Genomic DNA, 24,187 nt, shown 5'->3' with positions numbered 1-24,187 from the left:
TCAATTTTGCAATGATTCACTTTGACAAACAGCCAAGTTTCTTCTGGTTGTCCTGCTGAAGGCTTTCTCTCCTTGCAGACAAATTTTAGAGCACTACTTACCACAAGTCTTTCCACATGTGACAGGACTGTGCAAAATGCCTGATATAAGAGAGCTGGGATGGCAATGGGAGAGTGAAACCAGGGTAATATCTGGCTAATGCCGTGATTCACCCTCTCTGCTGTTCTGATTGTGTTACTGCTGTAATTCTGTAGCTTTCTTCCAGCTGCCTAAACAGGCAGGCAGATAAGAGGCTGAACTCAGTGCGAGCCAGAAAACCTAAAATATCTCTTTTAGTATTGGCCAGATACCCAGATCAGAATAAATATATTCAGCCTTTCTCTTTCACATCCTTCTTGTAGAAACAAAATACAAAAAGGCCAAACAGAATTATGACAGACCATATTTTGTTTAAATAGAGGCCTGGTAACTATATGAGATGAAAAGAGGGTTATAAAGCTAAGTCCTTTATATGGATTTACAACAGTCATTTAAATAAAGTATGTCTTTGTGCTCAGGCTGAGGATCTGTAAATTCAAGCTGTTTTATGCATGTCTGCTTAATATAGGAGGAGGTTTAATGTGTAGTACATATACTCGGCTAGATTTTTTTTTTGTTGGAATCATCATGGTGATTTGTTTTCTTTTCTGAGCATCCTGTCAGAATCTATCACCATCTCATTAATAGAAAAAAAAATTCTTTTATCTGTTCTCCTTTGCACACAAGGCCACTTCCAAGGAAAGCTTGATTTTTCTGAGAACCTTCCCAAAGTTCCAAGAAAGGTTCATTTCCATCTGGTAATTAATTAAAAATAGGCCTTAAAAAGTTATTCCTTTCCTTTCTAGGATATTCTGTGACTCAGGCTTTTCAGCACTGCTGTCCGTGAGTGTGACAGTGTGTCATTTTACTGGACTGCCCAGAGAAAGATCTGTGACACCAGTGGAGGGACAGGACTTACCTCTGATGGCTGGAGCTGGAGTTCTTGGTCTGGCACATTGGTTGGGCTGCACAGGTTATTGCTTCGGGTTGAAAATTTAATTATATGTTCTGGCAATAGGCTTAACATTTTCTTGCTCCTGACTTTTTATTGTTGGGAAATTACATCTGAAGCAATTGCGACTGGTGCAATATATTTCTGTATTTCATGTGTAACTTCAAAGCAGAGCGAGTACAAACATTCATCTCGGTTAAGTCTTTTCCAAATACATGTATTCATTAAGCTGACTGTAGAAATTCAGTCAAACATGAACTCAGCTATCACTGGTAATTCATTAACAGATTAATCTAAAACTTTGTCCAAAGCTTTAGTGTTTCATTTCCTCACCAGTCCAAAAATACACAGTCGATTTGGTGGTTAAAGCCAAGCTTAGCCAGACTTTAAGCAATGGTATAACCTCCTAACCACAGGCTCACTTTATCTTGGATCCAGCTGTGCTGCTCCTTCCACGTGTCAGGGCGGTGGAGGAAGAGGATATCCTTGAAGTGTGAAACATGGAAGTCTTGACCCTACCACCCTGATGGCTTTGTTCTTCATCTTGAAGGGAGCATGTAGCCCAAACTGAGCACTCGCTCCACCGACCCTCTGGCAGTGGATTACTTGGCTGGGTACAGTGTATGGAGTAAACTCTGGAACTGGCAACTGATACAAACTTCAGCACCTGAAAAGCTCTGAAGTGCTTTAGAAGTTGTTTTGCTACATATGATTGACATATAGATAGATATGATATATATCTGGGGCAGAGATCACTGGTGCTTAGCAGTCCTAGGAAAATTTATGCAGGAATTCAAGGAAGTTACTTCATCTGGAATACATGATAAGGAGGACTTTGCCAAAAAATGCAAAGTGGGGAACAGAGTTTGGAGTAAAACTTCATTTTCTGAAGGAAACTGTTGTGAGATCCTGAATGGACACAAGTGGTTTGCTTCTCTGTGCCTAGAGAAAAACATGTTTTTGTTCATTCCGTGTAAACTCAAGTGCCTGCTTGCACTGGCCCTGGTTTGGAGGGCTTCCTAGTGAACCCTGTAACATCAGTGCCCTAATTAATCTGGGTCTGAAATGTAAAGTATCACCAATCATTGTACTGTCAATTCTTGGATACCTGCAAGATCCTGATATTGCCCAGGCTTATCTTGTTATCCATGTGCTATTCAGTTTATCCTCTGTAGATTGCAGCTCTTATCAGATAGATGTACCTTCTAAAACCAACCTTCTGTGCACTCAAGCTTTCACTTACACCTTAAACACTGGGAGACCTGCTTTATTTGAACTTGCCAAAAAAGTGGACTCTTGGAGGATATCCAGGTTTTTATTGATGGGGTATTCAATCCAAGTATTTGCTTTAAAACTCTCCTCAAAAGAAAGCCTGGTGAGAGAGCCAACCTAACATAATAACCCTAATGCACTGCCCTCCCCCATCTCCTTCCTTCTGCAAAGTTCTGAATGTTTAGGAAAAATAGATGAGTTAATGATACCCATGTTGCCCTGGAAGTATCATTATTTCTGATATAAAGCTTGGAAATTAAAAATATAAGAAGTAACTTGCCCAAATCTGTAGCAACCTGGAAAGTAGAGCTTAATGGCTCCCTAGTCTTATACATAAGCAAAAAACCTCATCTTCCTTAAAGCCAGACCATTCTAGGTAATTCAGCACTGGTAGATGTCTTGGCCCACTCTCCTCCTGATTCAGCACTGACTCTGCATGGAGCTTTCCATGTGTAAGTTCAGCTATGATGAGGCTCCCTTTGGCCTCAGGAGTTCACCTGTGATAAGGTCTGTCCCCAGACTCCTGTGTCAATTAGATGTACTGCCTTCTGTTGTGGATCAAGTCAATTTGTGTCAGTTGAGGCAGAACCAGAGAGCACCGTGAGTCTATAAAACATCCCTTCTCTGCCATTCAGTGTTGTTAAGGCTGATGGAAATAAGCCAGCGTTAAATAAGGGGTGGGAAAGTATAGCCCTGCCTTAAACTGAGTACAGCTGCGCTTTTGTTGCTCGAGTTATATGCGAGGGCAAGCAGTGTTTTTGGCATGCTCTTGGCTCCGTAAAAACCCTGCTGAGGGAGCAACGGAAGTTACTCCCACTATTTTAAAAGACAGGTCACCAGACTCCCAAAGTTACAGCAGCTGAAGCCTCTGGAGAGTCGTCTGTTCCCTGAGCCCTGGGGAGAGCTGAGGAAGAGCGTTTGCTGCGAGGGACGCCCTCACCGTGGGAACTGTCGTTTGAACCTGGAAAGATGGTGACAAATCAGTCCAGAATTCTCCCAGTGAGGGTCTCATTCTTCTAATTGTGGTAAAAATAGTCTTCCACGTGGCTGAGACAAGTGAAAGTTGGAACCATGGTGGTGGCTGGTCAAATGCTTGTAATCCTAATGCTGTGTATTTCTGTGTTGCCATTCCCATCCATTTTGAGGAAGTTTTTTCTTCTTTTCTTTTCTCTGCCCTGTTTTACTTGTAATTTCATTTTTAAAGCTCTTCCTTCCTCTTTTTGAGCTTCTCTTTTAAACCAATTAAAATGAAATCACTTTCAGATTCACAGAAACAATGTTTGCTTGCTTGTTTGTTTTACTGGGCTATTCAGTAGGTTATGGAGATAATTTCTGCTTGTTGACTAGATTGTATAGGTAGGAGCATCTTGATTCCCCTTTGGTGTCATTATACAGCTCTTCATCAAATCTTAGGGTATTTTAGACTCTTAAATAAGGAGATGATCATTTTCCTGAGTAGTATCCCATGTTTGTCATGTATATGGGTGTGCCAACACACACCTCCATATTTCCATGTGTATTATTTGCATATAATCCTCGCACCACATTTGATGTGAGGTTTTTGAGAAGGACCAGAACCATGGCATTAGGGAGCAAGGGCTTCTTATGACAAATTTGGTGTGTTTTGATGCAGATTTAACAAAAGAATATGGTTGTCATACTCTGAACATGGAAAAGGTCATGCTCTGACATGTGGCCACATGTTGTGTACCGGTCTCTTTACAAATTTAGAAAACAGTTCAGAATTAATCTTTCTAAATCATTCTGGATTTTTATGTTGACTCTCACATTCTCCATACAATGACTCCTATCCAGATGTCCACAGCTCTTACTGATCTTTCAGCCATTAGACATCTGGACTGTTTCTCCTCTGCAGATCTGTCAGCTTTTAGGTCTACAATAGGATCAGAACTTCTTAAGCCTAGGAAAAAAATGCTAGAATTAATTATTATTTATTTCCATTCTTTCTCTAGAGAATGCATAAAGCAAGAAGGAGCCTTCTTTAACCTGCCATTTATTTCCACCTCCTACTCCTGTAGGAAAATCCTTTAGGTAGCCCCATCATATCTTCCCCACAATAAACTTCAGTAATCTGAAAAGTGGTAAAGTTTCTTGTTCTTATTAGAGTTCTGCTCCAGAATTTCACTCTTTTCCCTTCCTAATTTCCAACCTAAATTTATTCACAATAATTTTCCATTTTCTAATTGCACCCACAAAGTGTCCTTTATCTCTTCTCCCTTGTTGATGTTTATGCACCTTATGTAACTGTGGAGAAGGATCACATTCACTATCAGCTGTCAACTGTGAAACGAAGCGAGCCAAGCTCCTTTAGTCACGTCCCTCAAGAGAGACTCTGTGTTCCTCTCATCTCCAAAACAGCCTTTTGGTGCACCTGTTCCCAGCTGAACTAACCTTTCCTGAGCAGATGACCAGAACTGTACACATTATTCCAGATGAGTTTTCACAGTGCTTATATATATCTACATAGTATTAAAACTTTTTATCTGCTCTGGAGGCTTCCTGACGCATGTTCTAATCACATGTGCTTTATCCATGGCAACAGTACCATGACAGCTCCTAGTTAACCTTTTGAGACAGGTACACTTCAGTTTGTCTCTAACCAGCTGTTGAATGCTCACAGTTTAGATAGAATTATAATCCCTTAAGTACATAATTTAGGAATTAAAAATTAAACTAAAATCATTAAATTGATAAAATTAACCTGATTTCTGTTCTTCCAGTGGTTTATGTTAAATTGTCCTTCCTGTGAGATATTTTGATGTTTCTGTTAGGGAGTGAGCCCAGTAGCTTGGTATCATGCCCAAGGTATCTGGCTTAGGTTAAACATTCTGAGATTGCTTACCCAGGTTTTGGGAAATCATTTCATGGAAAGATTGTTGCTACCTTTGCACTAGGGACTTTTAATTCCTTGTTGTCCTCCATCCTGTCCAGAATTACAGCAAGAGAGCACAAGAGGCTCCTCCTTCACCTCAGCTCTCATAGCTGGCACTGGAGTGGTGTAATGTGGCAGAGAGAAACAGCATGAGGATGTACAGGAGGTAACAAGGGTTTGCTGGGTGCACACTAAGTCTTGGAAGAATTTATTAAGAAATTGAGATCTCTCCCACAGCTGTCTGGGTTAATTTCTAGGCCAGAGTTGGGCAGAGTCTCACAGAGATGGTACAAGACAGACCATGAGACCCTGCCAGATTTCACAGTCATGGCAGAGGTGAAGGATCTTTGTGATTCAATATTATGGGGCTTTTTATTTGACAAAGAATTTATTTGTCTAACTATGCCTTTTTAATCTTAATTTTAGCTAAAACTTAGCCTGAAAAAAAATTTACATCTTAGGGGGAACATCTTTCAAAGTTTGTTAAATTATAGCCCACCAAGACAGGAGTTGTTTGCTAAGTATTTGTGTAGAATTTGCTATAGACTGTGTAGCCCATAGACCTTCTGTTGCAGAACTATGAGTGAAAGTAGATTGCTTTCATGCAGGAAGACAAACTAATTATCTGACCAAATTGTTAAGACAGTATTAAAAGTTTAGTTAGGACTACTTCTGTCATCCTTGCAGCAGTAGTAGCTGTCTAGAGCTTTAAATTTATGGTAGAGAGAGTGATTAGAGCAAGTGGATAGGGTAGATGTTTGGTGGTTTGGCCTAAAACTACATGACCTTTGGAGCTAAACCTGCTTATTTTTGGTCTCCCTCTGTTTAGGGAAACCTGCTTTTCACACTTGCTTTATTGATGGGGTGTATAGGTCTTGAAAGAAACTGAGCTCATGTGAGGTAGCGGTTGCTCAGATTCTACTTCAAGGTCTTCTCCATCTGGCTTGAGAGGCTGATAATGCTTGAAATAATATTTAAACTTTTGTATACTTTTTCTTTCTGCTACATTTTATAAACTTTTCTTGTTCCCTGTTTCCCTAACTCCCCTCCTTATTTCTTTCTAATTTTATTTTTGCTATCTGTTTCTTCTGGTCTCTTTGAAGGGTGTGAGCCATCCTTTTCCAGTGGTGATATTCAAGGGAAATAAAAGGTTAATACAAGATCTGGGCAAATAATGATTTGTTTCCAGCAGTGCTACCAGCAGAATTGGCTTTCAGCTGCATTGTGTGCTGAAAACTGATGACTTACAATTGGCTAGAGCTGACAGTGGGGCTGGAGCAGCTGTGGTACAGCAGGACAGCAGAAATTTGCAGAAACAACTGGTTTGGTTAAAGCTGAAAAAGGATGTTGTTTTCCTCCCTTCTTGTGTAAGTAGATGCTCTGAAGGTTTTCTTGTGCTGGTAGAAACCTGCTGAGAAGCAGCAAGATTTCAAGAACAAAGGCTGTTTGCATGTATATAAACTTCTGCAGTGAAATGTTTAAATAATTTTATTTGGTAATGCTTATGTTCTGGTAAAGCTTGGGGTTTTTTCTTTTCCTATGGATTTAGTATTTGTGATAAAGTTGCTGGATTAACAGCCTTATTGTAGTCCATTTGTCCAGGGAGGAGGTACTGCCCCTGGCCTGGCATTTCCTTTGGCTCAGTCTAGATCCCCTGGAGAGGATGCTCATGTCCATTCTGGTGTCTGTCCACTCCCCCACCACCCTGTGTTGATCTGAGAAGTTATACTTTGCTGAAAGCTGTGATAGTTTCCGTGTTTCAGGCTCTGGACCATTTGAAATCCAATCAAGTACAAATTCATCTCGTGGCAGCGAAGCTGATTTATGAGAGCACTGTTGGGGAGGGCATTTGCTGTGCCAGGGGAGCTGTGTCTCTGGCTGGTGATTCTGGAGAGAAACCAGCTGCTGCTCTCGCCTGTTATTCCTACCAGCTCCTCTTTCTGCCCTGCTGCTATCAGGACCAGTGCAGTTCTTCCAGAGAGATACAACCCTTCCTGTGGGAGCATACATTTTCCTCTGGGAAAATGCATTGGGTTTTTGTTGCGGTTTCCTTTTTTTAAGTATTACCTAGCAAAGTCTTTTCATCTCTGCTGGTGATGTTGCTGCTGCTTCCCCCCGGGCTGCAGCGCGCACCCTGAAGTGCGTCAGTGTGTTGCCATAAATGCTGAGCACTCCGTTGTTCCCTTAATCCCTGCTGACTCCATCGTTTCTGGGCATTATTGGAAAAGTGCTCACCTCGGTAGCAATTACACATGGTCCACTAGACTCCGTGTTCTCGCCTGCGTCATCACATGGAGCGGTGTTGGAACTGGGTAGATCTTCCTCCAAAGAGAGAGGAAAACAACGGGGAAGGGAGGGTGTAAGTGGCTCTTCTTATCAGCAAAAAAAAAAAAAAAAAGAGGATTTGTTTTCGAAGACTAAGCTGCTAATGCTGAATGACATAAAGAAAGAGATAAGAGAGCTGCTAAGGCTTTGAGGAGGGTCGTGAGGACAAAGTATGCTCTGCAAGGAGGATACAAAAGAAGAAGCAAAGCAAAACCAATACAGTTATGGAAAGAAAAAATTAGCCCCTCCAGGTGGGAGCTTAGCAGAGAAAATGGGCCACAGTCAGCAAGGTTATGATGTCTATGTCAAGGAAGTCAGGGCCAGTAAAGGCTGCTGAGGATCATCCTCCAAGTAGCAGACTTAAGATCCATAAGCAACAGAAGAGAAATTGAAAAGGTAAGGGGCTTGATTTTTCTCACCTTCCTCCAAAATAATTTACTGTAGCTGCACTGCTTGGAAGAGTTGCAGCATCAGGGTGGGTTGTTCCCATACCAACTCCCGTGGCTTTGATTGATTGGTAACAAATAAGCTTCCAAGGCCAAAGGTGAAAAATTCCACTGATGTAATTATATCTTGAAACAGAAAGAAGTCTATGAAATAGCAGAGAATGGTGTCCAAGACAGAGTGTCTCTCTCAAGGGAAGGTATCACAGGACTAATGGATGAGTTTGAGTATTTAGCTGGGAAGCTCAAATTACCTTCAGAACACATTAAAAGCAGGAAAATTTTTTTGCAGTTTGATGAAATCAGGTGAACAGCCTGAAATAGAAGTGGCAGAAAATCTGACCTTTACTTTTCATTAAGTAGCCATGGATTACCCATAGAAAAAAGCTGTGATGAGATACGTTAGTGTTCCTGACAAATCTGAGAACTCCATCAGGGTCAATCAGGATGTCCTGAGTTTTGTCCAGATCTTTGATGTAGTTATGGGTGGGACATGGTGAAAAGAACTGGTGGAAAAAGTAAGGGCAGCTGGCTTTAGGCTTTCTGGAGTTGGTGATGTCTGTTACTAACCTATTTTACCTCGTTTCTTAACTTTACCTAGTAATAGTGGAAATGGGGATCTGACACAGCCCAGCCATACAGAGCCTTGTGTGTTTTGGTATTTCCCCCAAATCGAGTTTATTTTAGTGGGCTGAAATTTTAACATTGGCATGATCTATCCTTACTTCTTGCCATGGATTTTTTCTGTATTTGCCATCTGAGCTTCTCGTGTGCTGGACAACACAAAGCAGGGCTGCTTCAAAACATAATAGTCGACTTGTTATTAGTAGCTTGTTTGTTTGTCCTCAGGCCTATTTATAAAAACAGCTCCAGGCAGAGAATTCGGCCAGTAGCCCAACCACTAAACAATTACAGATCTTTTCTCGGAGCAGTGTGTTCAGATCTATGCAATAATTCAACAGCCAACCATAGTCCCTGCTCGCATGTGTATGAAAGTAACTATTTTTGTGGCCCCAGTTTTTTTCATTTTTAAAAAATAAAAACAGTCTCAAAAGGAATCCCTGTTAATGTTATGAAAATACAAGATTTAGCTTAGAGGTATCACTGCCAGCTCAGTAAAACCAGGCCCCAGTAAAGTATGCAGGACTTAAAAGGAAGTCAAAGTGGTCAAATAGATATGAATAAAAAACTATACATAGGCTGCAAACTCAGAGAAGGAATTCAAGGGACTGGTACTCACGAAGGACCAGGATTTCCAGCTCTTCCCCATGAGGTTGAAGCAAAAAAAAAAAAAAAAAAGGGAAATCCCTCTGTAAGGGAGAAGATTTATTTTATCATCTTATTTTGAAAGTGCAATGTAATATCTGGTTTTGTTGGTGCTATGATACTTCACAGATTTCAGTTCACAAGTGTGACAGATGGTTGATTGGGTGTGCATGGTTAGTGGTGCAATGCAGATTAGATGCACTTTTTAATTAGCAGATGTAGAAGTACAGGGAGCAAACAGTAGTCCCATGGTGGCCAAAATGGGATAGAAGTAGAAGGAGGCCTAAACATTTGGATCTGGCTCTTGGTTTTGTTCAGACAGCTGTAATAGCGTAGCAGGAGGATTTTGTGAGAATAGCCTGGCAAACAATAGTTAGTAAAGGAGTCTGGTCAGTCTCGTGAAAGGTGGGAATGTTCAGATGAGACTTTGGAGGGAAGCCTGTCCAATGGAGATTTCAGGCTTTGCACAAGGCTGGATCACTCCTCTGTATACAAAGTTCAGAAGTCACGAACCAGGACGTCTCTGCTCAGAGAATGTGGATTTGGTAACCAGATTGGTTGTATTTCAAGGGTTTGAAATGTTCTTTCTGCACTTGAAATGCGTGTCTGTGTTTGCTAGAGGTGGCGCAAGGTTTTGGCAGTTTTATGTTTGATTATAATTGAAGCCTTAAGGAAGACCTAGAATTTGGGATTTAACCCCAAAATCGCTATGGAACTCGTTAAATGTTTAGATATTGGGGTTTTAAAAACTGTTATTTTATTATTATTTTACTTTATTCTTCCTTGGAGGGAAAATAAAGCAAATCTGTCTGGCTGCTGCCATGGAGAGGTGTGGCAGGGACAATCTGTTCCTCAGATAACTCAGGCCTAGCTTATATAAATACACCCTTGAAACATCCGATCCCTCTATTGATGTATATAGATTGAGGCAAATTCTGAAGTAGCTTAGAAGCCAACTGCTGTGCATAGGGCAAGAGTTGGAAATGCAGAAGCCCTTTGTCTTCCTGTGTACACATGTTTCTGGACTGCATCTCCAGCTTGGACAGCAAATTGGAGGGATAGAGAGCATGGATGGGGGAAGCTCAACAGCATCGTCTGCTGCCTCTCCCACACAGCAGCCTAGTAATGGGATTCAGAAAGACTGTATTTTAGGAAGCATCCTGTGTCCCTGTTCACTCCTCGTGTTCATGAAAAAAGATCGAAGATGTCATGTTTTGGATGTCATGGCTCAAAATTGAAGTCATCTGGTACTGAAAAGTGTATATAAAGTGTCTTGAACTGGGAGGGGAGGGGGTTGGAAGGAATCCTGTGGCATTTGTAGAGGTTTTTCTCATATGATTCATTTTCTTTGTTACATGCAAACTAGTATACAATATTGGACTAAGGAACAGATTCAGACTTTAACAATAAAGAGTTAAGTTCTGCAAAATTAGTGACCTTTCTTCTTTTTTTCTTTTTTTCCTTCCAGGCCCTCCCCGCCCCCCCCTTTTGCCTTGTCTTCTTTAGAGTTTAAAAATGGGGAGCAGCAGAGATGTAGCTCTTGATCTCAGTTCCTTCTTTTTGCACAGAGCCCTTGTTGGACTGCCCTGATCTCCCTCCCTACAGATTATTCGGCCACTCTTCTTATTAAGGGTTAAGATCTGATGGTGTTGAAACCAGCCTCTTGTTTACAATCATTGCAGAACTGTAGTATGGAAATTTCCATCTGCAGCAAGATTAAAAAAAAAAAAAATCCCTGCTGATTTTGTGAACATTTGGATCCAAATAAAGAAATAGTGGCTGAATCAAGCATATTAATTCTGAGTAGCACATACAGTGTGTTCAGCCAAAGAGGTCTAAGCTAATAGCCCCTCATCCTCTGAAGAAATTAGCTTGTTCTATTCCTACAGCCAGCAGAAGTTTTTTCAGTATCAGCATGGGGAACTTAATCTCACTTGCAGAGGTACCTAAACTGTTCAACTCTGATAATCTTTGTATTAAGGTCCTCTAAAGTGCAGTGCTTTCTTCTTTAGGGAGATATGACTAAGGTAAAAAATCATTGACTTTGTAACTCTTGCCAGTGGTGGGTTAATTTTTCTTGTTTTTTAGCTCTTTCACCTGTTTGGGCAAGGACAAGTACAAGGATGTTGATACTTTTGGAGAGTAGTGTTCGTAGTGCAAGATGCCTGTGATAGATTTAAGTTTATGCTTTGATTATTTTTGGAAGGAAAAAAAAAATCTGTGGATCCTACAGGCATTTTGGAGAAACCAGAAGTCCTTAACTTCTCTAAAAGCAACACCAGTGCTGTCTCTATTTCTCACACTGTATTCCACACATTTCCAGTATTACAAGGGGTGTAGTTTCACATAGAACTTGTGCTGGATTTTCCATATCATTTCTGAGCACACACAAAAAAAGCACCCATTTCCCTGCAGCCACAGCTGGCTCTCCTGCTCCTTCCACAGCCCAGTGGGTCAGCAGTCTGGTAGTGTCTGCATTGGGCACAGGAGAGTTCACTGTTTACATTTAAAACTTGCATTGAAGACTCTGATATTTTCTGTTAATCCCAGAATTTAAATTATTGTTACTGTGTTAAATTCCTGACAGAAGCAGATTATAAAAAGCAAACTTCATGACAAAATGCACAGTTGTGGTTTGGGGAGGAGGTTCTTTCCCAGGTTGATGCTTTTCAGTTGTGGACACGTTAAGGTTTGTCACTGGGTCAGTCTGAGAAGGAGCTTTTGATATGTTTGTGAAGCTGTACTGCTGGTCCACGTGCCGCTGAGAGGCAGGAATCAAGTGATCCCTCTCTTGTGGGCTGTGCTCAGAGCTCACTTGAGCTCTCTTGGCCTCTGTCTAATGAGCTCAGTGATCTCGGCATCTTCAGGCCGTTTTAAGTGACTGTGTTTTTGCATGAAAGCAAAGCTGAGGGTGTTCCACTTCCTCCTATTTTACTTCTAGGACAAGTTATAATTAATCTTCTCTTGCCTTTGTAAGCCCTAACCCAAAGCACTGCATAAGCAATAATAATCAAGGTTAATAATTCAATGCTATAGTGATTTATATTTTCAGAGGCCTCTATAAGCATTACTCAAGTTAACTGTTGCAACACTTCTGCTGTAAACGAGCTTTGGGCTCACTTTTTCTTAGCTGGAGAAACCTCTTGCTGCAGTGCAGAGCTCTGTTGAAAGACTGAGGGAAACAAGTGGTGGCATTGGGATGGATTCCAGCAACACCTTTTGCCAGAATGAGGTGGGAAGCCTTGGGTTTACCTGGCAGGGGAGAATGTGTGATAATGCATAACCTCTCTGCTTGCTGGGAAGAGCAAACATCTCCCAACAGCATCCGAGGGGGCTGTGCTGTGCATGTTTTTAACTGTGCCCTGACAGCTGCAGGTGATTTCCTGCCGGATAGCAGGAGGGTGGCTGCACATATCTTTGTTGCTGTGATTGTGTGTAGAGGAGTTGGCCTCGTGCTCACCAGCTTGCTGGTGCAGGGCACGCTGGAACAGTCGGGCGGGATTTGTCCCGGGGGAATGAGGAAACACTGTAAAAAAAATCAGGATCAGAATTCATTTTTAATCTGACTGCCTTTGGGCTGCCAGTCTCCATGTGAAACATTATCTGTGGCACAAGGAGCACTTCAGTGACTGCTTTTAGGCTGGTTCTTGTTTTCAGTCATGAAGCTGTTCCCCTGGTAGTGTCCTTGTGGTAGAAGCAGGTGGACATTAAAAAGGAGAACGTGGATATGCAGATGAAATGCTCAGTATTTCACAGTCTTCCCACCTTAGCGCTGACGTGGGTCTCTGCCCAGGTCTGCCCTGGTCTCAGGGTGCTTTTCTCAAGGATGTTTTGCAAGCTCCTGTGTGTCAGGATACCACCCTTTTGCCATTATTGAAGATGGAGCAAGGTCTCTCCAGCTTCACCAGTGGTAGGAAAGGCACTGAAATGGGAGGAAGGCTTCTGTATTCCCTGATATTCCAAAATCCATGGCTCAAAAGAACAGAAAAACCCATTTCACAGTTTTTTGTTTTGTTTTTTTTTTTTTTTCCAGACAGTTCCATTGTTTTTGTTTTCACCCACAGTCTTCTTAATTTGTAGAGAATGAAAATTCTACAGTGGAAGAGAGAATATCTTAAAAATGAGAAAAACCCGCACACAACTCTGGGGGAGATCACAAAAAGTTTTCCAAGCTTTATTGTTGCTGAGAGATGCACTTGTAAGATAAATTTGAGTCTGCATGTGTGGGTTTGCCTGGTAAAACTTGGGCACTTCATGTTAGAGGCAGAATTCTGGCAGTGGTCAAACCAGTGGGATTTTTGCCAGTGATTTTAATCAGAGCCAGAATTTCACCCTAGATCTATAATCTTGTGTAATCTCTCTTTGAAGTCACATGAATTTTTAACCAATGTCTTATATAACACCCAAACAATTCACTATCCACCCAATATTGTCTTTTTCTGCATAACCAAAGCTGAATGTTCCAAATGTGTTTTCTAAAACTGGAGATGAGACAAAATTAAAAACAGGACATTTTTCCCCCCGTTTCAAAAAATATTGGGTGTTCGTAGAATCACTTTGATGCTGTGGGTATAGTTTTCTTTTAAACCCCTGGTCTGACCTCATAGCTAACCATGTTTTAAGCTTGAGGTTTGGGATAAAGATTTATGTAGATCCCTTCCAACCTGAACTGATCTTATGATCCTATTTTGGACCTTAGAGAAATGCCTTTTGGACTTATCTGCTGGTTAAGAAGTTGATAGGCTGCTGAAAACACTGTTTGTCTCTTTAAAATGAATATACTTATCAACCATAGTTCAACTGAAGAATTTTTGAGTTTTGGTTGATATCTCTGCATATTTGGAGCCCCGTAGCCAGTGACTGGCTCTACTGAAACCTGAATTCCATTTCCAGCTTACATGGTCCCAGAATTTCACTCTACCATCACCACAACATCTGGGATTTTTAAGACTGACTGCAGATGTGTTTTGAACCTGGACTAAAAGAGAGAAGGTGAGATGGAAATGCATTCAATACATTCAGTACAGTAGTAAAATGCTTCCATGTCAGAGAAAGTTAGAGGAGTATCACGCAAAATCACTAGTTTGAGGCCAGAACTCCTGTGTTGTTTTGAAAGGTGTAGTTTCTTTCAGATCATTGTAGATTATGAATATTTGGAGTTTTTCAAGACAAGACTGGATAAAGCCCTGTGCATCCCAGTTGAAGTTCACTGTTGACTCTGCTTTCAGCAGGAGGTGGATCTAAAGACTTGAAAATTCCTTCCCCTTTGAATTGTTTTATGATCTTGAATCATGCACAGATCTCCTTGCATTAGCGGATCCTTGTCAAACACAGACTATAAATCACCAGGTGATAGTTCACAGATTGTCTTTCCAGTGCAGATTATTTTTAATTTCTGTACTCACGCAGGACTGAAAGCTGGATTTTTGCTTTGCGCTTAAATTCCTCAGCAGATGTTCTACCTGTAATTAATGTATTTGAGGCTTCAGCATCAGTTGCAGATCACCAGATCATCAGTGAAGGGATACAACAGGCCAAATACTTCGGGTTAATGGAGAAATGGATGTATAACATTCCTTGGCCTGTACAGAAGTCAAACTATGTTGGAAGAACAGCCTTTGAGGGATTTAGGAATCTGTTGTTGCTTGCATTAAGGTAAAACCCAGGTTCCTCTTGGTGCTAGGCCCTACACAGACATACAGTGAAAGAAAAATTTTGCCCTGAGGAGTCTATATTATTTGTAGTCAAAGCTGAGGAGGGGCTTCAACAGGAAAACACGCAGTAGAAATTACTTATTGAAAGTCAGAAAATACGTCAGTGACAGAGATGACTCGTATTTCAGTGTCCTGTTGAACTGATGACACAGTCTTTCAGGACTGAGGAAATGTAATCTACACCTGGGAAGATTTTATACTCCCCAACAACAGCATCTTAATTCAGGAGTAAAATTGCTGTTGAGCTGTACAGGTTTATATACACATCTTTTAATTTAGAAACAGTTAAGGAAAACTTTTTGGCTATATTAATCCATCTGTACTGTCGGTTTAATGAGTTACCTTTTTCAGCCTTATAGTAGTACCTTGGTGGTTTGGGTTTTGTTAAAAATAAATGGCTGTCAGTTCCTCTTTCTTTGTGGCTTCTTAATTTTTGTGATTTTTATCATAATACGTTTTTAACCTTTAATTTCCTTTCAGTTCTTTTCTTAAAAGAAAAACCTTTGCCTTTACAGATCAGTCAGGTTTGAATGAGCTTGCAGGTATCTGACTCAAGCTAAATTTGCTGTAGAGCACATCTTTGTAAAACCATGAGTTTTCTTTGGTGAGGGTTAACTTTCCATTACTTTGAGTTGAATGCTTCAGCCTGGGAATTGTTTCAAGTGGCAGATTAAGAGGTTTACAAAGAAGTTTGTCTAAAGTACTTAGGAATGCAGGATTTGCAATAGCAGGTGAAATAATTTGTCAGTTAAGTCTGGTAACTTGCCTCCAGCAATTGTCAGTCTCTATTGGTGAAAATCTGTTCTCTTTTTCTCAGTACCCCTTGTACAATTGGGCTGGTTACTTGTGTAGGATAACTGTGGGGGAAAACACGGATTGTGTTTTAAAAGAATAATTACACTGCAAACTTGACCCATATTTTAAAATGTTGAATTTGGTTCAGAAAATTTCAGTCTGTAAACTTGGTTTTTATGTGTCCTCCCCCCCCGCCCCCCCAAAAAAAAAGGACAGAAAGCATAACCTAGTTTTCTAATTTATCTGAATTAACATGTGTTTTTCTATAGAGGTCAATGTAGTTCAGAGCAAAAGAATGCATTAAGGTCGGTTATGTACCCAAGGACCATTTTAAGACAATAATTGGTAAACAAGAGATGACCAGGATTAGAAATCAGTGGATTGAAATTTATTTGGTGGAGATAAGGCCCCATTTATAAATGAGAAGGTGACCACGTGCTCAGTACCACTTTTGAGAATCCATCATTGGTAACCAGAGTGTTAAAATCTGCATCTGATATTTGGCAATTGGGGGCCAAAGGAAGCGTGTTCTGCTTTCATGACTGCTAGCCCACTATCCTTTACCTGCCCAATCTGTCACTGGCCTTTCCTTATTGTCATCCTGAGGAATGTTGTCATCAGGCTGGGACAGAAGGATGGACATGTGTAACAGTATAATCTCTCTGCCTAGCTCCCTAATGCCACCTAAACAGGAAGGTTTGGGGATTTTTTTCCCCCTCCCTCTCTCACTTAGTGTTTTCAGAGAATGCAGGCTGTAATCAGTCACGTGGCTTTGCTTTTGCATCATGACTGTCAGCACCTGAAGGAAAATCTTAAATTGCCAAGCACTGCTGTAAATTGGACAGGTTGCTGCATGGCTGGTTGGGCATTGTACTGTGTCTGTCTTACTCCAGCTAAAAGCAAAAGGAATAAAGAACTGTGTTGAAATGAAAGCTTTACATTTTTGGCTGCTTTAAATTCTCCTTCTTCGATAGGACACTTTTAAAGACAGTGTTTACTACTTTGATACTAATCAGGCCAATGTTTCTGTACCTTAAAACTCCCAGACTTGCTTAGTTATTAAATGATATTTCATCTATTTCATATTTCACTCTTGCACTCTCAGCAACTATTTTTTATATAAATATTATCACAGCAAGCCCGCTAAGGCAGAACAGGGCTTTCGTCAGTGTTACCCAGACAGCATTTGAAGAAAAATCCCTAAACAGCCAAGGACAGTGGTGGAACTTGGTGTTACAGTACAGTTGAACCAGTTCACCTCTCCCAACTCCCTTCTTCTCATGGGTTATGGAACTGGCTGGAGAAGGGTGTGTTGGCTGAGGACCATTAATGAGTCAGGAAGCTTTTTGCTCTTGTACCTGTGATTGAGTTTATGGGCACTCTTTGTGCTGTGTTCCCACTGTAAATGAAATGGAAAGTGCTCCTGGGTTTTGCAAGAATGCTGAGATGTAGCTAAAGTGTTTGATGAACAGCTTGTGTGGGATTTTAGCCTGGTTGGAGCATTTTGCAATGTAAACATAGAATAAAAAAGTGATGTGATCAGAAAATCTACTTGACCCGTTTGTGAGTTGAACTTTGTACTTTTTCTGGAACTCTCTTTCCTCCAGGTGATCCTTGGGTTTTGCTGAAGGGAAGGTGTAGTTTCTGCCAAAATAATGCCATGTTTCTGGTGCCAAAGAATAGGGGATTGTGCAGACAAGAGGACTTGAAACAAAATGTTGACACCTACAGGACCTTGCCCATTCACCAGGGGAGCAGAGCACTGGCTGAACCCCTCTGTCCACCAATCTCAGCTGGAGTTCTGAGTGCACAGGGAAAATGGAGTTGATGTGGTTGCAGGAACAAGAATCTATCAGTATCTACATGTGCTTCAGGGTTATTTTCTTTGTTACTAATGTTATTTTTTGAAAACTGTAGACTTTTACATAGAGTCCTGTTTCGTGGAATGTTATTCCGTGCCGTGAGTATCTTGAATACTAAATGAAAGTCAAGAAAATTATTACAAATTTTGAACTTCTAAGAATATGTTGAAGACTACAGCATGTTAGAAAGCTATTGAGGCCACTTAAGACCAGGACTATTCAAATATACATTTTTCTTTCCATTTGTCATATTGGGTGAAGGGAACCAGATCTATTGTTACAAAAATTATATTTCATTCCTGCTGTGCATCAGCAGATAGCTCATAATTGTCTACTGTGGGATAAAACAATTGAAATTGAAACTACAATGGATTCAGCATTTATGAAATCAAAGCTAAGGTCTTAAGCCCCACTGGTGTGACACCCTCTGGAAGCATTGGCTTCCCATTCTGGGTCTTAGGAGTCCAGCCTTGTGCACTGAAGCAGGACAGGTGTGGCTGGACTGGACTGAGGTCATGGATGGCTGATAGGTCACACAGAGCCAGTAGGATCAAGGAAAAGAGGGAATAACTGCTAAAGCAGGACATGGTGCCCCCACAGCCAACCCTCTCATCCTAGTCCTGCACGCAGCCAGAGGTGTGGGTTGAAGCTCTGCCTCTGCTGAATCCAGATGGGAGGAGGAGATAATGCTATAACCTTTCTCATCCAAGACCACCCTTTCCATGAAAATGGAGGGCATGGGATGTTACAGAACTGAGATCCAGCCTCCAAAGCTATCAGACCACCTCGAGCTAAGCTATTTTTAGTAGAAGCTCCTACCAGAAGGGTTTGCCAACTTCCAAAGCAGCAGGTTCTGCAGCATCCGTTGGTTGTCTCTTAAACTTTCTTGTCATATTGACAGGAAATTATCCTTAGTGTCCAACCTAAATCTTATTTCCTGCAAATAAATTGAATGATTTTTGTTCTTGGCTTAGTGACCATGGAGAGTATTTGACCACTGGTGTTTTTATTTCTCGTCTTCTCCTTCCTAGCCTTGAAACCCCAGTTCTATCAACACATAGACCATATTTGATAATCTTCCTCTGGTTCTCTGGGCTGTTCCATTTTGGGGCACTGTGTTTTGAAGAAGCTCTGGACAAACAAGATCTAAAAGGGGACTCACAAAAGTCTTATGAAGTGGAAAAATTGGCTGTAATGCTGTCTGACAGCTCTCCTGGTGTACCCGTTGTGACATTTGTCCCTTTTTTCAGCAGTTCCATGACTCATCCACAAGTAGTTATCTCTTTTAGCAGCCTGGATAAGAGCCAGATGTTCCCTCCTTCATATTTAGGTATTTTCTCCCTTCTTTCTCTAGCCCTTTATAGTGTTTCATGTCGTGGATGAGGATCATTTCTCAGTTGGCAAGATCATACTGGTTGCTCTTGCTGTCACTAAGAAAGCCCAGAAACCTCATGCAGTCTAAATAAAATTATTTCATAACTATTTTGATGTTTCTTCTCTAATCTGTTATCCTGGTAATAAATGAAGACACTGCCTACAAGCAGACCAACAGGAATACTGTGCAGGAGTCTTCCAACCTTAGTAGCAAGCCATCAGTAGTTACTAGTTCCCCTTTAGAGGGATTTTTGAGAGAGAATCCTCTCACAGCAGTTTTAATCTATACTTATTTCTCTAATTTGTTTATGAGAGTGCCCTGTGTGGCAATGTAAGAAGCTTTACAGAATTCAAGGCATCTCATATCTACTGTTCCTTCTTGACTCAGAGACTGTTTACTGCTTCAGATTACATTACATTAGATTTTGATTTATTCATAACCTACCTGTGTAAGATATTTATCTTACTGTCTTATGGAACTAATACATTGGTCCCCCAAAAGAATCTTAAATTACAGAACAGGTTTGTGCCTCCTGCTCTGTAATTCCCTCATTTGGATAATCAAATATACCAATCAGAGAGAAGAAAACTTCAGTGCAGTCTTATTTTTTTAAGATATATTTTAATACATATTTTTGGATGCATTTGTTTACTGCCTGTATGAAAATTGAGAAAAATGAGTTAAAGATTTTCTCTGCAGACCTCTGTGGTCACACAGGTGACAGGATGGCTGTTATTTGAGTGGGCAGAAAGTGTTTCTTGTGCTGGTGAAGAGCAGAGCATTGTTTCCTTTGGCGACAGGAATGTTGGAGAAGCCTCTATACACTTTTTTTTTTTTTTACTTTTTCTGTGCTTTAAAATGACTGAGCTTGGTATTATTTTATTATTTTGTATTATTATTGCCAATCTGAGACTGTTCAGTCATGTAACACATTGTACATCTCTAGAAATATTCCTAATTTGTGTCCATTCTAACACCTCACAGCATCTGTGTGTAAACCATGTTTTCTTGACTAGCTTTATTTTTTAATTCTTAAGTAATACATATATGTCATTTGTAGGCTTTCATTAAGTCCAGGTAAAAAGAGCAAGGGTCTTGAAAAGACCCTGTTCTTTGTGACCCAGAGGATCTGGGATGTAGAAAGAAACCTAGAGAGAGACTGGTGAACAGCGGGAAGGAGAGCAGACTTGTGCTGAGCAAGTGGGCAAAGTGGGGTTTGTGGAACCAAAATGTCACAGTGGAGTCCTTCCCTGGGTTGATTCAAGCTATTTTTGGTTAAAAAAAACCAAGCACAATGCTTGTGTGTGAGATATGAACTGCTGAGCTCTCCTGCCTCTGCAAGTGGTGTCCTGCTAATGAAGAAGAAAGATGCCATTTCCCAGAACCTCCTGGTGAGTTTTTGCCATGTTGAAGAAAGAAATAAGGTGCATGTTTACATCTGCATCCCTCTGGGCAGTTCTTAGCCTTCCTTACAGTTTTGTTTGAAGTCCTTAATTCTGTAACAGTCCCTAATCCTTTACCTTCCCAATTATCCAGGTGTGACCATTTTCACTCACAGAGGCAGTCCTGTTAGTGAGGCTGAACACAGAATATTTGCATTTCTCAAAAAAAAAAAAAAAAGATGCCGCAGAAAGAAGAATTCCAGTACAAATAAACCTCCTCGGGAAAGCAGCATCAGCGTAGGCAGCAAAGAAGTTGTTGAAGTGGAACAGCGCAGCAAACCCGACGTTGATTGGATTTAAGGCTGCAATCGCTTTCCCTTGCACATGAGTCTCATATCTGTTGTTAACTTTAATGAGACCCGTGTGCCAAGCCTGCAAGGAGAATTGGTCCTTAATTCTTCTCGCTGCCAAGCTGTTTCATCAGGAAGTATTCCCGTCCCTTTCTGTTGAAATTTCCTTTGACAGCATGGACACGGGCACAGACCTTGGGGTGAGGAATTCTCCTCAGATCTGGTAGCTGTGGTGAGAAAAGGGCTGGGGTAGGTCCTAGGCATGTGCTGACTAGTGCCAGACTAAAGATCAAAAGCTCCTTACCTCCTGCTCACTCCTGCAGTGACTCTGGGTGAATGACTTTCTCTGTTTTTCTTCCTTAGTTTCTAAGAGGGAGAAGAATTTGTCCTTATCTCCTTGATAGAGCTATAGGGAGGATGAATTAGGACGTGTTTGTAGAACTCCAGGCATGAAAAGTTTTATTTGAGTGTTATTGTGAATGCTACTCCTTGTTAACCCCATCAGCATTGCTCTGAACTTTGGCGTTTCACTTTGGCCCACAAATATTGTATGTGATTCCATAAAAGTGAGTACCAGGTGAGCAGCTTCACCACATTTTGCAGTGGCTAAATGAGTAAATTTATTGTACTGATCTTACAGACCCAGAGTAATTGAAAAACAACACACAAATCAGTCACAGCCTGGAAAATCCCAATTTGTGACCACTTTCTGTCTCCAGCTGCATGACATTTTTAATTTGTTGCTCTTCATTTTCATGCAAATTTGCTCTGCTTGTTTCAAAGACTGCTTCAGCTTGTTGGCAGCTCAGGAATGGGAGCAGACCTGGTGCTCCTTGGCAGCAGGTGAATAATGCCTTGGCCATTGAAGTGCTGTCCAGATTCACGTTTCCCTGGCAGCCAGCAGTTCAACCAGGCCTCTTTGCTGCAGAACCTTTCTGGGGGAAATTCCTAACTTATTTTCAAGCTTCTGAATAGTATTTTGGCTTCAGAATTTCCTTCTGCTCCCAGCACCCTGAGGGTTTGTCTGCCGGGCTGCCGTGGCTCCAGAATTTAGACCTTTTTGGCAGGAAGGTGGCATTTTTTAGGAACTGCTCAAAATCCTTACAACCCTGTAGGACAAACAAAGAGAACCCAATTACCATTTTAAGGTGTTGTGGTAGCAGAGGAAGGTAGGATGTTTTTCCTGGAATTGTTTTTAGTTGCTGTAATTGATGTGTTTCTTTAGTTTTATGTAATACTTATTTTTGGTCAAAAATATTCACAGATATCAGCAGAGAAACATGACCTCTGGAGGTTGCTGTTGGCAATGTAATGCAGACTCTGGATTGATATTGGTATCATTATATGACATTTGTTAGCAAACAGCACTGAGGGTCATCAGTCACAGGGAGGTCTGCTGTGGGTTTTTTTGGTCTGGCTTGGCTCTTTTCACTAGCAAAGCTCAAGAGCCTTGTCATTTGGGATAACACTGAACTGTGTTCTCGAAACTAACCCTTCACTCTTTCAGCTGAGACTACAATTCCTGTGAGTTGAGCTGGTAAGAGCTCTTGGGCAAAAATATTTATTTGGTTTTTCACTAATTACAATGCTCTGAGATCTCCTAAGCGAAACATAGAGTTATATATGGACTGCCAATCATGTTTTCCAGGACTCATGCTGCATTCCTACTTGGAAAAATAAATTATAGATTGTCACTTCTTTTTGTGGCTCTTACAAGAAATGTCCTCAGTCAATAGCAAAAATCTCAATTGCTCAACCTCTGGCCGGTAATGATGCCTGTAAAGCTTTACGTGGGTGTCTGAAGTGTTTGTCTCAGCTTGGCTTGTTTTTGTGGATATGGAGGATAAGATTGGGATTTTGCCTTGTTTTTCTCATATATAACTTCACTGGGGTGTTGGGCTTAAACAACCATGAAGCAGCAAGGAAATTCTGAGAGCATTTCTGTAACAGCTACTGGCACCTACACATTGCAGATGATAAATGTGGTCGTTTCAGAGTGGTTTTGCTCTGCTGGTTTACACTGGAATAAACAGGGGATGGGGATACGTTTTTGTGAGGACTAATTCAACTAGTTGTGTTAGTTTTCCATCAGGATACAGAATGAACCTCTAGAATGACTGGGAGATATCCTAGAGTTGCTGTAGCATTCACTGGAGTCCCCAGTAAGACTCTGGAGGTTAATAATTTTCTCCCCTCACATTCCTGTAGAAGGTGTGTGAGCTTGAGGTTTTAGCAAAGGTGATGAGAAAGACAGATTTAACAGGATAATCCCAACTTTCAGCCCCTGGAGGACTAAACACAAAATTTACTGAATAGGCTTGATCTACACTGAGACTGAGAAAAGCTGTAATCATGCTGGAATATGTGCATTTTAGGATGTGTTTGGGATGAATTGCATCCTATACGTGAAACTGTAGTGTGAGCCTGAATGAGGGGGAACAGATATCTAATGAGTACTAAAGTTAAAGAGTGTGTTCTTTGTGTGTGTTAGTTGGCAGAACAAAATTATGAAAGGATGGAAACAAGAGGGAGTGAAAGAAATGACAGTGAGAAATGCAGGCAAATGTGTTACTACCAAAATCAGCCAGTTGAATTGATTGCAATGTATCAATAGATTAGCTAAATAAAATGAAGTAACCTCTAAAGTTACAAGATATAGTAAACTGTAGTGCATCATAACCAGAGGAAGCCAGTTTATGTGCCCACTATTGGTTAAGGCAAGAATGCCATCACTGAGATCAAACTTCATTTCATATCTGAAAAAACCTCTGTATGATGCTGCTTGGAGACATCTCCTTTTCCACTGGGGGGAAAATAAATGTGCTTGCTCATGGGGTAGTCGAGAAGACATGTTCCCAAAGTAACAAAAAAATCTCTTAAGTAACTGAGAAATACTGAAAAACAGCAACAAAAAAAAATCTGTAATATTCCTTTTAAGAGTCTGTAAGAGCCATGGAGGATTTGTAAGAAAATTGAAATATTTGGGGGGGGGGGGCGGAGAAAAGAGGGAGAAGAGAAATCAAAGCAAATTTATTCCTGATTTGTCTTGGGGTCCCACGCTTCTCTCTGCTGTTGGCAGTTTTCGTATCTCATCTTATTCCTTCAGTGAAAACAACATGTCAAAATGGTTTGGTCTGAAGAAACAGCATCAGAGCATCAAAATGAGTTCAAATATATTAGATTTTAGGGCTGTTTTGGGATGATGCACGGGCATTATCCTAGGGATATTGTGGATTTTTTTTCCCTACCAAGGGCATCTGTATGTTCCCACTTAGGAGATCTGGGGTGGAGCTATGAACCTATTATTGAATTGTTGTACAGCTACAAAATCAGACTTAAAAGGCAGAGGTTGCTGAGATGGCTTTGATTCAGCCTTTCTGCCTGATTGATAGAAATGCTGATCCCCTGAGTGTGGAGAAGGTAATTTTGGTGCTCATTGTGTGAGCATGACATGTCTGATTGGTGAGGCAGTGCACAGGT

General features: G+C 40.9%; 1 protein-coding gene across 2 annotated transcripts in view; it reads left to right on the top strand.

The window, feature by feature from the left end:
• Positions 1 to 24,187, top strand: part of PRKAG2 (protein kinase AMP-activated non-catalytic subunit gamma 2) — a 211,285-nt gene that overhangs the window by 14,320 nt on the left and 172,778 nt on the right. The window contains exon 1 of one of the 2 annotated variants that reach the window (XM_017826518.1): positions 5,343 to 5,361. The exons of the other annotated variant lie outside the window; for it this stretch is intronic. The gene's annotated coding sequence lies outside the window, so the exon portion shown is untranslated. Of the gene's footprint in view, positions 1 to 5,342; positions 5,362 to 24,187 lie in introns of those variants that run through there. 2 annotated transcript variants of the gene reach the window in all.

Source organism: Lepidothrix coronata, unplaced genomic scaffold (genome assembly GCF_001604755.1).
Source record: "Lepidothrix coronata isolate B3197 unplaced genomic scaffold, Lepidothrix_coronata-1.0 Scaffold128, whole genome shotgun sequence".
NCBI classification, from domain to species: domain Eukaryota; kingdom Metazoa; phylum Chordata; class Aves; order Passeriformes; family Pipridae; genus Lepidothrix; species Lepidothrix coronata.
The sequence above is the reverse complement of the archived record's forward strand: the minus strand, read 5'-3'. Positions and strand labels throughout refer to the sequence as shown.